At 44.0% G+C, this 16,795-nt stretch overlaps 1 protein-coding gene across 6 annotated transcripts in view; it reads left to right on the forward strand.

Annotated features, from left to right (window-relative positions):
- Positions 1-16,795, forward strand: part of MAML3 (mastermind like transcriptional coactivator 3) — a 255,894-nt gene that overhangs the window by 121,954 nt on the left and 117,145 nt on the right. The gene's annotated exons all lie outside the window — the stretch shown is intronic.

Raw genomic sequence — 16,795 nt, forward strand, 5'->3', positions numbered from 1 at the left:
GTGGTCTTTTTCTTCCATGTAAATGACAGAGGGTTTTTTTTTTCCTTTTGTCCCTCATCCTCTTGCCAGAACATTCTTTTTCAGGAAATCAGTCCCTTTCTATAGCCAGTGGATGTTACAAGAGTTTGGGATGAATGCTTGAATTATGTTCAGCTTTGAGAGCTGAATTTGTTCCAAACTATCTGAAGCCACTTTATTTACATCAAAGCCTCAATCAAAGATTTTTGCTCTATCTTTGAAGGATCCTTCCTTCAGGGATTCACGCCCATTCAACCAGATCATTAGCAGCTTCTTAGGCACAGAACAGGTCCTTGTGATAAAATCTGCAAGGCCGTGACCCGGACTTGCCTTTGCTCTTTCATTAACCGCTGAAATAGGAATCTTGCACTTCTCTGAGGCTGCTTTGAGCACTGGATCCTGTAGACTACCCTTCCCTGTCTTGTTCATATTTAATCATGACATTTGAAAAGACCCACCTGTACCAAGTTACGCGTATTTGTTATCCCTGTTTACCTCATTAGTTTTCATTTAGCTACTATCTGAATTTTCTGTTTTGTTTGTGTGGTTCCTATGGCTTGTTACGTGACAGGCATTAGTCTGGATTGGTGGATGGATGTTCTTGGCACTAAGGACGCTACCTCCCTTTAAATTGATCTTCTTAGCTTTGGTGGTTATAATTCTTGCCTTGACATCAGGAGAAGTGACCTATGCTTGTCTGTATACTGTTATCTTTTAGCTTTATCCACATACTGTTGAGTGCAGCTTTGCTTGACCCCAAGACAGAGCCATGACCTATCTTCTCCCTGCCCTCGTGAGCCCTGTAATTTTAGGGATCATGCTCAGCAGGCATGAGCTCAAAAGCTGGCATGCAGAAAATCGCAAGTTCTTTCTGTTTGTTCTGAAGGACCTTTAGAAAGTTGTACCCGCCCCCTGCTTAGTTCTGGCAAAGCTGGAGTCATTCGTGCATGTGTTTAGTGGGAGCTGTCAGCGCTCTACAACTCTCTAGATCAGACCTGGAGTCTGAGAGCTAAAAACAACACCAAAATGCAGAGATGATGTATGATAGACAGATTTACATTTGCAGAAAGGCAGAAAATTAAGCCAGAGTTTTCTTCCTCCAATTTTTTTTTTTTTAAGTCGAAGAGGAGAAACCTAGACTACTAAAGACTCTGGTACCAGTTTTGCTTCTGTTGGATGTGTGTGTGTACATGTTTCAGTGAGTTTTCAGTCTTTTAGTGGGTTCTATAGACAGATATTTTAAAGATACGGATAAGCTGATATTGTAATAATAGGGTAAGGCAGGGATGCTGGGCAAGGTCAGTGGGCTTGCATATTGATGAAGCCAAAGAGTGGGAGGAATGAGGAGGGCTTGTGAGAGTGCATTCTTTGTGCTTGCAACCCCTGAATCTAAATTTGGCTGAATTCAGGAAACTTGAATCACAAAGGAACCTGCACCTTTTTTTTTTTTTTTTTTTAAATCAGATTTTCCTTAAATTTCTTTTTTTGGTCTGTCCCAGCTACTCAATTTTGTTGTCCAAGTGAAATAACTTAGGTATCAGTCACACAGTTGTGTTACTCTCAGTGATATCACAGAGAACTAAACTGCATACTGTGGTTATGGACTTTCCATCTCTACCAATCCAGAAGATACTGGCACAGCAGCTGCCAGACCATTACATGTAAAACCCACCACTTTGATGGACAGGGAACAGTCAGTGTTCCCTATTTCTTAAGGGGAAAAATAACAGAAGAAAACAGAGTTTTTACACTTTGTCCTTTTGCCAGCGTGCTTTTCATTTTCTATGTCTTACTAGTTCTGTCACATATAGGTAGCCCGATAAGAACTTCCACGTTATGAAGTTCATCTCCATTCTCTGCTAGATAAATAGCTACCCTTTGGAGGACGCTGTTTCTGTTGGTTCTCCATTTCACTGGTTGACTGTAGGCATGGGTGTTCTTAAAAGTACAGGCCAGATGCTTGGAAAGGGTAAATCAGCAGAGCAAAGCAGCTGCTTCCACTTACGCCACCTGAGGACCCCCTTTTAATCTTTTTTTAATCTACCCTTTGCGCATTTTGTAGCTCCAAGCAAACTTTGCTAATATCGTTATTGGCAATTATATCTTAATTAGTTTCTGTCTTGCCTATCATTTTTCCAGCATCCCCATCTTGTTTACTTCTGCTCAAGAGCTGTGAGCTTTGGTAATTTTCCAAGTTGTCATCTCACGCTTCCAAAATCACCAGATTTCTTTCATTTGCGAAAGTGCAATTTTTGAAGTGTCTTGTACTTCCTGGCAAGGAGGTTAAACCCAGCTTTTTTAAAAACTTAGAACTCCTGTTTCCTTCTAACTGTTTTCCCCAGTAAGAATTAGTGCAAGGTATGTGTCTTCAGGAGCTCTGCTAGGTAGAGGTGTAGTTAAAAGTTCTGCTATGTTGTCTTTGATATTAATGAGGTGTAGGGATTGCTTGGATAGCAGATGTGTGAAATCCTGAAGGTTTTTATGTTGCCTTTTAAATCCAGCCAATGATAGTACTCCTGAAATGCTCCTGCCATAAAGAATTGTTGGGGATGTGTGTGCATCGGTGTTGAGAGAGGTAGCAGAGAGCCTGCAACAAGTGATGTGGAACAGAGCAGTGATAGGTGCTGCTGAGGCCAGATTCTTCACTGTGCAGTCTAGTGTTTTGATTATTTTTGTAATTCTCTTTTTATTTTTGCTGATAAAATTTCTTGTTGGATGCCCTTCCATAGAAAACTTAGTAATTTTCCTACGTAGTTAATATTCAGATATAAAAAAACTATTACAGCTTAAATGATGAATAGATGCTAATTTATACATATATACTTATACTCAGAATGCCTAATTAATGATCTTCTGTGTCAGTCACAGATATGCAAATGATTATATTTTGCGACTCTTATCATAATTGTGTTGCCCCGTCTGGCTTCAGTTTGGGGGAATGTTTTTACTGCAGTTTAGGAAGGGATCTGAGGGATACTGAGCAGCAAAACAACCCACAGGTAGTTAATGTCTGACCACTGCAGCTGATGTGGCATTTTGATGATGCTTTTAGTTTTAGAAGTTGAAATGGGAACGGCAGCAGTAAAGAACGTAACTTTCTAGCTATGCTAGTCAATCAAAACCAGGTAGATCCTGGCTGTTTTTACGTGTGCCACTGGCAGGCGTGCAAAGGAGAAAAACACCTTATCTTCCCTAGGTCTCTAGTGAAAGGACCTCAGGTTTAGCATTATGAGCACTTTTGATAGACTGGACAAAAATGTCCACCTGATTGCAGGGTACGTGCCGTGCTTTGCACATACCAGATCAGCCTGCGCTGGGAGGTGCTGGGAGCGCTGTCCAGCAAGGGCCAGGTTGTCCCTGTTCCTGTGCTAGAGCTTTACAAGCTCCTTATCTTCATGGTGGGTGAACGCAGTTCCCACGAAGAAGGCTGGCGTAAGCTTCTTCTGTTGGGCAGAGGCAAATTTCAGATTCTGTAAAGAAAGGTGGATATTTGCACGGCGTCTGAGGTGTCAAAGGTAAGAGGAGCGGTTCCTCCAGAGGCACGTTTGGAGCAGGAGCCAAGTTAGAGGCACCGAGTAGCTCTCTGGAGAGCCCGCCTATCCCTGCCCACTATACAGGGAGCTAGATGCACTATACCTTGCTGCACCGGTGCCTAAAGTTAAGTGGTGTTGGGAGCTCATCGCGAAGCCATAATTTCTCATCTTTCTTTCTCTTTAAAAAATGTCTGCATCCATGGCAAAGTAAAAGATTCGCAATGTATTTTATTAGGGCTTGTGGGCTACATAAATAATTCTACCTTCCATAATTACAGAGAACATTAATATAAATTATGATTTTCAGCTGCGATATGTACTTGTATTGAAGCTGGTCCAAATTTGCAATTCTTGGGATTTGGACAAAGGAAAATGGACAGGGTCAGTTATTTTTATGGCTGTCTTTCTGGTATCTTGGACTGAAAACAGCTGTGAGGGGGAAAAAAATCTAAACCTGACAAATTTCATGCAATTACTGTCTTTGAAAAACATAGTTAATAATTAATGGAAGCTTGTTTCTAAGCCTCTGGCACTTATATGGGGGTGCTGCATGGGCCGAGGGTTTCCTGGGTCTGGGGGCAGCAGGGGCTCCCCGGAGGGGTCTGCCAGGGCCAGGCCGGGCAGCTGGGCCGTGCCAGCCAGGAGCAGGGCACCTCCCTGGGCATGGGCCGAGGCTGGGCCGGGACATGGGCCCACGGGTGGCCGGGCAGGGCTCTGGGGAGCTGGAGACCCGCCCTGCTGCGGCGTGGCTGGGGCAGGGGCTGATGGCCCCGGGGGGCTGACATGGCATCCTGGGCCGTGGGGCCCAGGTAGGGCTGGTCAGGGCCATTGAAGCCCATTAGTGTCCATCAGGCCCTGAGAATTACTTCTGCATTAGACTAAAAAAAGACTCGTGTTAATATTTTCGAGTGGACATGTAAGGAAATTCTTAAGAAATCAGAAATTCATATTGTGGGGGATGGTGGGGATTGTATTTGGGTTACAAAGAGAAAAGTGCCTATAGAACAACCTTGTTTTTTCTCCCTCCAAGCATTTGTCTTGCTGGCTATTTTATCGGGTCCCGGGTACGTTTTAAAGGCCTGCCCTTGTCGCCTTTATTCTGTGCTGGAATTAGTTTGTGTTGTTTCACCCGAAGCTGTGTGTATGAATGAGAACTCGGTGCCTGCAAGGTGGCCACAAGCTGATCCAGAGGAGAGCGGGAAGGAGCGGTGAGGCACTGCAGAGGGCTGTGCCGCCGCGGCACGCCGGCCCCGCTGAGAAGCGGCCCAAAACTGGACTGGATGGGGGAAGTGCTTATGCAGCCCGGCTGCTTGAGTCCAGTCTACGTGGGGTGGCCACACTTGCCTTGTTTCACTCCGAGTCTGGCATTTGTAAGCACACGGTGGTGGTTGTGCACGGCCCAGGAAAAGAGCTGGGCTGAATGTCGCTCCGGGAAACTCAGATCTTGCCTCCAGTCAGGAGAGTTCACGGCTCTGCTCTTAGCATAGCTCTTAAATCACCGCTGGGATTTGCAAGGAGTTCGCAGCAGCATAACTATCAAATCATGCCTCCGAATTGATCCTGTAGGCTGGGACGTCGGACCCTGGCCGGGAAGCTATTGATTCTCGACAAACAGCCCCACAGGACAGGGAGGCGGTGTGATCTATACTGTTGTGCTCTTTCCTCACTTGTACAAGTTACGACCATCACGACACAGGCATCCAGCAGCTCCGTGACATCAAATGCTTCATCATAGCTCGATGTGTTATTCAGCTCTCTGCACCGGGAGGCACACACAGTGGTGAACTTTGGATGAGGAGAACCCAGTCAGTAAACACAGGAGAGATTGAGTACCCTCTGTGAAAGCACCAGTGTACAGAGGAATGCGCTTCCCTTGTCCTCTTCCTTACTCTCTTTTCTTCTGCAAAGGGCTGGATCTCTCTTGCAAAAATGCTGACACTTAGGCGTTCATTGCCATTATTTATAGATTAAATCTCTAATTGGTTGCAGCTCTTTAGAGACACGTTCAGGTGCCAATGCTTTTTCAGTGCTTGTTATTTGGATGCTGTGTGGTATGTACATTAATCTTAGGTATAGTGACCCCAGGACTTTTTGTTCTAATGTATATATGCCTATTAGCATTGGAAATACTACCCAAATGAGAAAAATCAGGGAAGTTTATTTAATTCCGAGCAAGGTTTCAAAGTATAATCAACAGCTTGTTTCATAGGTTTTCTTTGAATTTGTGGTACTTAGCATCTGTTACCTGTATTATAACTGAAATGTAAAAATGGAGAAATACTAAACTTAAGGAGAAATGGAAACTTCTGCTACATGGGCAGCTTTTCATGTGTATTGTTACAAGTTACTATAGTAAAGCTTTTCCACGGAGATGGGCTTTTTCCAGTGGAGTGGTAAGAAAATCTTCATTTGCTTCTTTCCATTTTCTAAAAAATGGCTCTGCATCAGCTTGGGAGTTACAGGAAACAACGGCCTGTGTGGCTTTGTTCTGCTTGTTCCAGCAGCTTATTCTAGACAGAAGGGCAACCTAGAGAGAAGGGCTTGACAAGTTTTGCTTGTAAAACTAAGAGCAAGTTGTTATTACATAATCTCAGGTTCAGAGTGGCTTTTTATGCCTGTCCTGGTTCATTAATATTTTTGCTTTTGCACAGAGTGTTTTAAAATTCGGGTATCGATATTTAAAATGTGCATGTATTAGTTTACATTCCTGTACCTTAAAGGCATGGCAAGCTGGGGACCTAAACTTTTTTGGTGATGTTTCTAAAGTCTCTATTAATCATTCCCAGGATGTTTTCAGGCACTGCATTGTTCATCTAGCTTTCAACTACTGCTCAGAAATGAGCAAATACAAACCAAAAATTGCTCTTGGAGTTAAACTGCGGAGGAGAAGTCCATGAAGCTGCTGGAAAAACAACCCAGCCACCCTGAATGAGCCAATAGCGGGGAAAGAAATATAACACTTGTAGTGTGAAAGGCGCTCTCCTTCGCTCTTTGCATGCGTCAGCCACAAAAATAGCAACATCGGGAACAAAGCTCTATTGGTTAATGAAAGAGGAGGAAAAAGGTGAGGCTGCTCCAAGTTGTGCTAATCACGTTCTTTCCCGTGATAGCTGGGTTACCTTGGTAGTTACTGCTGCAGAAGTGCAAAGTTTGAGTCTGCGCCTCCTGACGTTTCTACTTCTGTTTCTTCTCTTTGCCTGCTTGCATTGGCTTTGTGGTCACTTTTAGCCGTGTCAGCACATTGAAAATTGCTGACAGTAAACACCGAAGGCATGCATGCATGCTACTGAAAAAAAACCACAAGGAAAACAGCCTTGGGTTAATGGTGGATTTGCTCACTGTTACATGTCCACAGCTTCCAGGCACAGTCTGGAGCCCCCTTACAAAATACAGGGTTTGGAATTGTGTTTTTAAAGGGAATTGATACAGGCTACAACATTGCTCACTTTTCCATGTGAGTTTTGGTATGTGCAGTAGGTTTGTTGTGCATCATACTGTACAGAACAGGAGAAATACTAAGACTTCCAAGCAGAGCAGCAGCCATAGGCATGCAGGATCCTGGGTTTTGAGTCAGATAACTTGGCTGTCCCTGAGACAGCCTGGGGATCAAAGAGGGACTCACAGGTCTGATGTTCTGGGTCATCATTGCCATGCCCACCTTCAGGAAGGTGAATGATGTAGAAACTGCACAGTGTGCTGATCAGTATTAAATACTGTGCACCACAGCAGGCTTGCATTTTACACAGATTAAATGCTGGGCGGGAGAGGGCAGAAAAAGGTTCAGCGTTGGGCTCATCTGGGGCAGTGTAGACTGGGGAACAAGGCTTCTCTTGTAAGTGTGTCAGGACTTGCTGCTATCACCAGGGTATCCCCATGTTCCTGCCGCTTTCCTGTAGGTTCAGCGTGGCCTGGTTAGCCAGCAGGCGTGGAGCCGAGGAGCTGGATTCTGCTTCTACCAAACTTGCCTAGGTACTGCACCAGTCAATGAAATTGGATACAAACCCAGAGCCCAGCTTTGAGCTGCGTGTTGCCAGCAGCTGGGCTCAGTTTACAGAGTGCAGGGAGGGGGTAGGCTGGACTCAATCAAAAATGGATTTTGCTGGGAGGCTGTTGCTATTTTTATAGGAGTTTACCCAGCTGCTTTGGAGCCATCGCAGCTGTCTGAAGCAGTGGTAGTGCACACCTTGTTGGAAACGCTTGTCCTGCCTGGTGTCGTGCTACCTCAGAGCCAAGTCCACCTCTCCAGAGGCTCTCGCCAGGAGCCAGGCTGCTTTCCCCCCCAAGAGAAGCTCCTGCAACGTGGGCACTGCAACGGAGGGTGACCCAAGGGCTTCCTGCCTCTTCCCTTTCCACTGCAAAGGTGGTGCAGGGTGCGGATGAGGCCTGCAACCTGACCCAGAAACACAAAGATAAAACACAGGCCAGAATCTCGTTTCTCTGGAGTTACAGGACAGTTTCTTTGTGGAAATTATTAATTATTCTGCCTTCAACCGATGCAGTTAGGATCAGGATTTGGACCTGATGTATTTTAAGGATATCTATTTAAGAACATGGTTTCCAAACTCAGTTTAAACTTGGTGTGGTCTCATTCATGCCAGCCAGCCAAGCTGCATTTTAGTATGAGCTAGCCTGAGCTGGCTTAAATCTCTGCTTTAGACTGAATTAAACAAAAGACAACGCAAAGCTGATGGAGTCTTTACTGCCTTGCCAGCTCGAGGTAAAATGCCATGAGAAACAGGTGCTGAAAGCTGGGAAAAGAGATCGATGTTAGGGGAGAAGTCAAGGGATTTGTCTGCCCTTTGTGCTCTGTATGTGCTGCTGCCTGCTCAAGCCGTCAGGCCTGGCAGAGGCTGCATCTTCCTGCCTGTGTGTCGTGCCTGCCCTACTCCAAGCGCTGTGCAGGCAATAAGTAAACACACCAAAACTATCTGTTTCTTGACACTAGAGATTACATTGAATCCCTGCCGTAAAGCTCCCTGCATTAGAACCCAAAATATTTTTTAAAGAATTCCTAGGAGGGTGCTGGCATATAATGACTAATTTTGTAAATCTTGCATTAAAAAGGGGGTTGTACATTGGAGAGACTTCTGCTATGTTTAGAATAAAACTTCATGCTCCCACTGTCAGGATGTGAGCTTAATTACAGCATGCTGCAAACTTTGCTTTTGTGAAGGGTATTTTTCTGCACTGCTTGCTTCAAAAAGCACAGTTTTGCTGCTATTTTTATGATGCTTTTGTAACAGCAGCAGGAGTTGAAATGGGTTCGGTGAAACTTGAGAAGGATTCTCTGACAAAACCAGTGATAGTAGTTGTGCAGTTCCCAGCTTGTAACTTCTCACCAGCTGAAATGAATCAATGTCAGGAGGAAGGCATAGCCAATTGCTGTTCCCTTTTTTCTTTTTTTTTCTTCCCCTCCTGTAACTTGCAATTCACTTTTCTATTATACCCCAAATTATCCGTTAAGATTTTACTATGGATCCGCTTTTGCTGCTGTGTTTATGATTGGGTGCCTGCTAGAGGATTGCAATAGAAAAATAAAACTGGTAAGTTAGCAAGTTTTACATCCAAAAACAATGAAAAAGTACACATGAGTTAGCCTCCGTGCCTTAAGAGATAACTGCTAGCTCCTTACAATAATTGTCAAGCTGTAAGGAGACTTTTGTCCTTATCATGGAATCAGGATGTGGTTTGTAGAGGCTGGCATGCTCTGCTCCAGAGAATAGCAGAGCTGTTACACCTGAGCTGTGGTGGTAGAGAGCTTGTGATGTGTGTGTGTTATACCTGAACAGCAAAGGATCTTAAGGCTGCAGAGGAGAATGTTTAGACATCAGGAAATGTGGAAGATTTGGTGGGAGGTGGGGGCTGGGTGGCGTGTGTGTGTTTTTTCTTAAGGCCTCTTTCCCTCATTCAGCCGAGTTGTTGTCTGTCTCCTTGCACTGTGTGTGCATACAAGGTAACTTGTGGTGGGAATCACATGTAGAAAAAGAGTTTTAGTTTAAGCAGCGTCAAAAACTTGACTTCTCCCAAACTATGCTATGTGGAGGAATACACGTTTCTTATTCAGGTGGCGCAACTTGCATATCCTGAATGTTGCTGAGCATGAGGATTATGGTGTAAATTACACTCATAGCTGTGAAGGACAGCCGGCACCTTTCAGAAAGTTCTCAAATGCAATGCAGGACTGAGTTCCCATTAAAGTCGCTCTGAGAAAACTGCATTGCTGTAAACACTCCGCTGCAGGAGAGGGTTTCAGTGTTTTGCACCAGCCAGATGTTGCGTGCTTCTCTTGGTCACTAAGTCCTGAAGTCCTGAGCCTTTGGTACCTCTGTGTAGTTAGCTACCTCTGTGAAGGTACCTCTGTGAAGTCCTCAAGCCTAGAGCACCTAGAGAGATACGCAAGATGGAAGCATTACCTCCTGAAAGCATCTCACTTGATTTCAAGGGTCATTTCATACTGAAGTAGCAAGACACGTGGAAGCCAAGCACATGAACCTCATAGAAGCACAGGTGTGGGGAGGCACGTGGCCACGCATGGAAGGTCAGATTTCAGAGGGATTTCTTTGAAACTTAAAGAAGAGAAGTGCACACGTTTCTCCCGCTAGCACGCTGGGGTGGCATTGGAGGCAGTAAGAGGGAAATTCCCAGGCAGTACTGCAGAGTGGACTGCGACAGAGGGTGCTGGGCGGACAGGCAGCAAGGAGCGTTCTGCTGTGCAAAGGTGCGGTTGCATGGGGAACCGGGAGAGGATGTGTGCTGGGAAAGTAAAGCAGAGCCAAGGTATGCTGTGCTGTCTGGTCAAACAAAGGAATTTGAAAGTCCAGATGCAGTCTGCACCTAGGAAAAGATTCCTTAAAGAAACAAAGTAATTCAAAGTGAGCAGCATCTGCCCTTTTTTTTTTTTTTTAAAAATATTGATTGGAACTGTCATAAAGTGGGAAAAAAACCCACTTTTTTAATGGTAGTGGAGAATTTTTCTGCAAAATATTTAATTTGTCAACAAGTTACACTAAAAAGTAAATATTACATAACTTGCTGGAAGAAACATTATTTTCACTTTCGCAAATAGTAATGTAAATGTTAAATTTGCTTTTATTTCCCCCCTTGGTTTTTAAAAGGAAAATAAAATAATTTGCCAGATGTCTTTGAGATTTGATGATAGATTACGCAGTACAGAAGCTTGACACCTGGTAGAAATTCTCCTTTCTGCAAAGCTTTTATAATGTAACAATATAAATTCATATATCTAAGGTAAACTGTTTTCCTACCCCCATGGGACTCACACAAATTTCTCCTATTAGCATGGTGCAGGGATTCTACTGAGACTGCTCACCTGATGAGCAGAAATCTACACAAGTGGCATTTGCAAAATCCCAAAAGAGAGAGACTCTAGTTGGAAATAATAATATTAAAAATTAAATTAAATTATTTAAATATTAAATTAAATTTTTAATTAAAAATTAAAAACATTTTTAATTTAGAGAGGACCATGCTCAAAGACATTCCAGCATCTTACTAGAAAATTACTGCTACAATAATAAACAACCCCGACGGCTGGGGGTGGGTAAAATAATTCAGGATCACGAGGTGGTATTTTGCCTATGTGCTGATTCTTGGCTTTGTTTTAACAGTATCATGGCAGGTCTCCCCTGAGAAGGGTGCTCATTTCCTATATAAAGGATTAAAAGCTCCCTCATTTTCTGAAACACTGCAGGTCCCTCTGTTTCCAGAAACTTGCTTGAGTAGCACTGCTGTCTGAGAGTTGAACAAATAAACCTCACTTGTCCCTGCTTTCCCTGGGATTTTGGACTGTTGGCTCAAACAATACCTCCTGCAGTGAAGGAAAGAATTTGTTGAGCTGAATTTATTAATTATGGGGCAAATATTGATGTTCTGATTCTGCACTTACCTATTCTACGACAATGTAAAAACAGAGCCAAGATCTTTATAATTCTGTTTTTGCTTTATTGACAGCATGCCAGAACAAAAGTGGCATCATCTGGGAAAGTATAATGAATATTTTGCCTAGAACAACTTTGGTGTGTTTGTTTCTTTAAACGTAATCTAAGACATTAAAAAAACCCTTTCTGTCAGTGAGATCTAAGCATTAGTCTCTAGACAATTCTTGCTGCAATTAAGAATTACATAACAATCTGATTGTTATGAGTCAAAATAATAAACTAATAAGGATTAATAGAATATTTAGCTAGGAAAAAAGGAGACTGAGTGTCTTGTCTTTCTGTGGGCTGTGAGGAGAAAAGCTCTTCCACAGAGGACCAAAGCTTTTGGACAAGAAGGGACTGAAATGGATGATTTAATATACCTTCACAGAACAAACGTTTTGACTAATACCTTGCCCAGGACATGAAGTAAATGGCAAAGCAGTGAATTTCTCTGCTAAACACTGCTCTATTTGCATGAAGGTACTTCCTCTATGAATTGGGCTGGTTGATGCTGAGAAATACTGACTTACTGAGGCAGACTGGGCAGAGGGTTTAATAAACAGAACATTTTTACCTACTGGTGGTCTCTCTCCATCCCTTCTCTGCTCTTTAAAGGCTTCTCTAGCATCTCAGCATAAGAGGTAGTTTTAAGTGAGAATGCTGTGATTTATTCCCCCCCCCCCGAAAGAAATAAAATCTCCTTACTCCTAGTCCCAGTATCGGTATGCTGCTTCAAGTATCGGTATGCTGCATTAATTGTCTCTTTAATGTATTGCTACTTCATTGCAAGGTTACTGCTGGGACCTCAGAGCCTGATCAGGCAGGAATGGCCAAGTGGAAAATAGGGACCTTGAGACCTTGTGTCCTCCGGCTCCCTGGAGAAGTGTAGGTGGGTGGAAAGGAGGAGGAGGGAAGCACTGGAGAGAACGATGGTCCCTCTGCCTCCTTCCTCCTATAAGCAGTAGTGCTGGAAACTTCAGTCTGTTCAGGGTGCAAGTCTTTCTATCAGAGACCAAAATCATGACAGGTCCGAGTTGAAAGTCACTTTTATCGTCTTCTCTCTCCAGACCCTAATGCAGTAACAGCAAGGCTCTGGTTTCACAACGCAGCCAGGATGGACCTCAGGAAGCAGAGAGGTACGAAAGGTCAAGAGCTGCCTGTTACTAGAATACGTTTATCAGACCCAAAGTTTGATTGGGCAAATTAGATCAGGTAAATATTTAGCATGCACAGGCCTAGCCTATAAACATCAAGGAGTATATGCTATATGACAGGGTAAACCACCAATAGCTGGCCAAAGGCCCAGCAAACGCAAGCACAACAGCGCAGGGCATTCACTCCTCCGATCCGGGGCACGGCCTCCTTGGCAGAGCCCCAGCTGCAGAAGAGCCAGCGTGGAAGGGGGCAGCCAGGCTGGGTAGGGGGCTGGCCTTGCAAACTAAATGGGGGAGAGAAGAAAAGGACATTCTCCTTTCTCTCCCTTCTTAAAATCAACGCTGAGTGATGTTTCTGTTATTTCTGACATGTTTCAGAAATAAACATCAATAGGAGCTAGAGAAGCAGAGCTAGCACCAGCACAGTCTTTGTGTACTTTTGCTCCGCGGGGTTTCCTCTTCCCTCCTGTCACTTGTTCTTCTGAGGAGACTTTTCTGACTAAGACAATAGCAGGCTCCTTTGCTACTGGCTCTCTTTGTGTCAGCCCACCAGCAGGGGATGCTTTGTAAACCAGAATGAAGATAAAGTCCCGGAAGACCAAGTAATCAAAATGAGGCGGGGGGGCTACCCACAAAGTACAACTCAAGTTTTCTCTAATTTTGTGGCATTCACAGCTGGGTTGTGGTCACGGCTGACAGAAGACAACTGGTTCCTGGTGGATGTGAGTCTTCACCACTGCGTGTTACTTGCAAAATCTGCCAACTTCCCGAGGTCGTTCCGGCCAGCGAGGAGTGGGAAGGCAGGAGCTGCCATAGGAATTAGTTGCCAAAATCAGGCAGCCCAAAAGGCCGCCTGCTTGGCCTACCCATGATGGCTGTCTTGGTTTTGATTTGCAGCTGTTACCCATGTAGGGGATTTATGTGAAGTGTAGATCAGAATCTAGAATTATATTCAGCACAGGAATATTTCAATTCTGGGAGTTCTGGTTCAGAGCGATCACTTGTTCAAATTGCAAAAAAATAATCCCTCAGCTTTTATTGGAAGGGCTTCCAGGGAAGGCCTTGAACAGATTTATACTGTTTCTTTCAATCTGTACAACACTGCTGCTGCTAGAGTCTGTGTGCTTGCTTCCAAAGGAGAATGGCAGACAACACAACATACAATGCAAAATTTGTTACTTCCACAGGCAGAACTATCAACCTGGCTACTAATATAGAATTGCCAAGAGGAGCATTATATTTGTCTGGATTTGTTTTTTTTTTTCTTTCTTGAAGCTTTCTACAATATCTCCTTGTGCAGAACAGATGCAAATCAGATAACTAGCAGAGATCTGAAATGTGTAGTGAACTTTCTCACACATCCATATGCTTCACTGTGCACTCCTCTTCACAGAGAGGGAGGAGGCTGTTATGAGCAAAGAGGTATGTGATGGTTTCCCCTATATAAAAAGAGCACCCCGGCAGCATGTCCGAGGAAGCATCAGCTGGAGTTCTCTGGGCCACCATGGGGCCCAAGTGATTTGGAGGGGGTTGGGCACCTGTTTCCAAGCTGGGTGAGGTTTCCTGTGAGCATCAATGTTAGCTGTCGGTGAATAGGATGGCCTCTGAAAAATGGTTTGAGATCTGAGTTTCAGGTTGGCATCTGAGTTTTGATCCCTAAGAAGTTCACTGTTACCAGCTACTGGAATTGCATTACTCCAAACAGTTCAGCACTATTGATACCATATTCAACATTAATTCTCTGATCTTCTAAACATGCAATAGAGAAAAGAGAAAGTATGTGCTACTAGATGACCTTAAATCTACATTGTAGGGCTGATAAATCCTGGTGTCTCAAGCCGAAGAGGACAGTTGTTCCATTTAGTTGGTAGAAAAATGCCTGGTGCCCTGATCAACCACAATCCTTTTCATAGCTGTCAAATCCTTTCAATCAACTGTCAGTGCTCAAGACACCAGGAGTATGCTGAAAATACCACGCGCCTAGTAATTTGTTTGCCCTGCTGACGTGGGCGCCAAGAAAAGCCACCTTGTGGGCCACGTTCGGTCCTCATGCCACAGAGTGGCCATCCCCAGTCCTTAGCATCACTGCAAGTGAAATATGATGGCTCTTTCACCCACGCTTTATTTGGGGAAGTACCAGGATCCATTTTGGAAATGAGGCTGAGGACTGTGCTAGAGTAGAGAAGCAAAGGCCTTTGGGTTTGAAGTGGCTGACAGAGCTGTCCCAGAGGCACCTGATACTTCAGGGCCTGACTGACAAGGCTAACTTCAGTAAGATTTCAGTGGGGAATTTTAAGGTAAACCTAGCACAGTTTTCAGTTTGTGTTAAACGCTGTACTGTAAGTCGTGGGGATCTTAGGAGATGGTTGAGGTGCAGCACCAAAGGTTCCAGTGTGGGACGTGGCAAAAAGCGGGGATGTTTTCAGCTGTTTGAAACCGAACTAGCCTCCCTTGTGTGTCAGTGTCCCAAAGCCCCTCGATCCCTGGTGTGCTTTCCGAATTCTGCCCTCTGGGCCGCTCTGGGGGTGTTCTGCAAAGTGCTTTCCGATATGAACAGCATCCAATTTGCCTCCATTCTTCAGGCTTCTTAAAGAGCCCAACCAAAAACAAATGTAGTCAGCAGCTTCTGATGTAAGTTTATTAATGTTTGGGCATATAACAACATTCCCACTAGATACCTTCTCTGAAATAAAGTGCAACTGATGACTGTTTTGCCATTTTTATGCACCGTTATTTGGTAGATGTGTGTGGTTAGTGACGGTAAATGCCAGTCTAACATTGCCGTTTTCAAGGCAGTGACTATTGATGTGAACGGGCGGGAATGGAAAACATTTCCAAAAATGTGTTTCAATTTTGGGGTACCTGTATGTGCAAAGGTCTGATGTTTAGAGATCTGATACTTGGCATTTTTCAAAACCTGACTCCTTTATATGTGTAAGTGAGGCACCCGTAGTATTTGAACTGTTCTGGAAATGAAAAGATAGGTGGTCGGGGGGTTTTTTGTTGGTTGGTTGTTTTTGTTTGGGGGTTGGGGTTTTTTTGTTTGTTTGTTGGGGGGGGTGTGTGTTTGTTTTTTTCTCTCCTGTTTCTGTAACTGACAACTTGAAATTCCCACCCCCCCAGGCCAGTAACCTTGTCTTCTGTAGTGGAGCCTGTACTTGCCCTACTCAGGGCCTAGAAACCGAGACTGGAGGTGACAACCACCACGCCTTACTCTTCACATCACCAGTTTCTCTTGCTCCTCTTCTATGTCTTGCCACTCCTTCACGGAGGCAGAGCTAACCCACTGCCGCTTGTAGCAGGGTACTTCCCTCGGAGGCCTGGAACTGCACACAAAACATTTAGTCTACATGTAGTTGTTTGGATTTCTAATCTGATGAAACCTTGCTCCAGATTCTCCCTGGAGGAAATGAAGCAGGAAATGGCATTTTCTCCATTTCCTTTACCTCAGTGTCACCCTGTTCATCATCTGATGAGATGATACTATGCTTGAGAAACACTTAGGGGATTTTTTTTTTTTCCCCTAGGTTTTTCTCCTGACAAATGTAGGCTCTGTCAATCCTTCCATTTATTTCCCTCGAAAGTGTGAATTATAAGAACGTTCATGTTTTTTATCTAAGCAGATTACAGACATTGGACGTACAGACATCAATTTATTACGCTTTTCTTCCACAATATTGATTAATAGGAAACTATCTCCATTGTGTAGGCCTGGGTTCTGGAAAAGGCTATTTTATTCTCAGGAATGATGCACTCAAACTCTAAATGTATAGCTATGCTATCATGGCGCATTTTATTCAAAGGGGATGGGAAGGAGAAAATTCTTGCTGCTTTAAACCTTACTGTGTTTTTTGCGTTATCTCCTTGAGTCAGATATCAAAGGTGGAAACCAATCAGTCCCTTCAGATGTGCCATTTTAAATCAAATAGTGAATTATGTTTTAAACAAGTAACAAGTGTGCAATGTATGCCTTCAAGTAACTGAATCTTAAAAATTAGTAAAAAATTTCATCCTGAAACGAAAATCTCCATGGGAGTTCACCTTCAGTGGCCCTGTCTACACATCTGTTGTGTCGCTTGTGCTGGACCATGTCAGAGAGCATGTGTGGCAGGGTCCAGGGCTGGCTTGGTGCCCAAGGAGATTCTGGTCT

Source organism: Ciconia boyciana, chromosome 5, assembly GCF_034638445.1.
Source record: "Ciconia boyciana chromosome 5, ASM3463844v1, whole genome shotgun sequence".
Classification (NCBI taxonomy): domain Eukaryota; kingdom Metazoa; phylum Chordata; class Aves; order Ciconiiformes; family Ciconiidae; genus Ciconia; species Ciconia boyciana.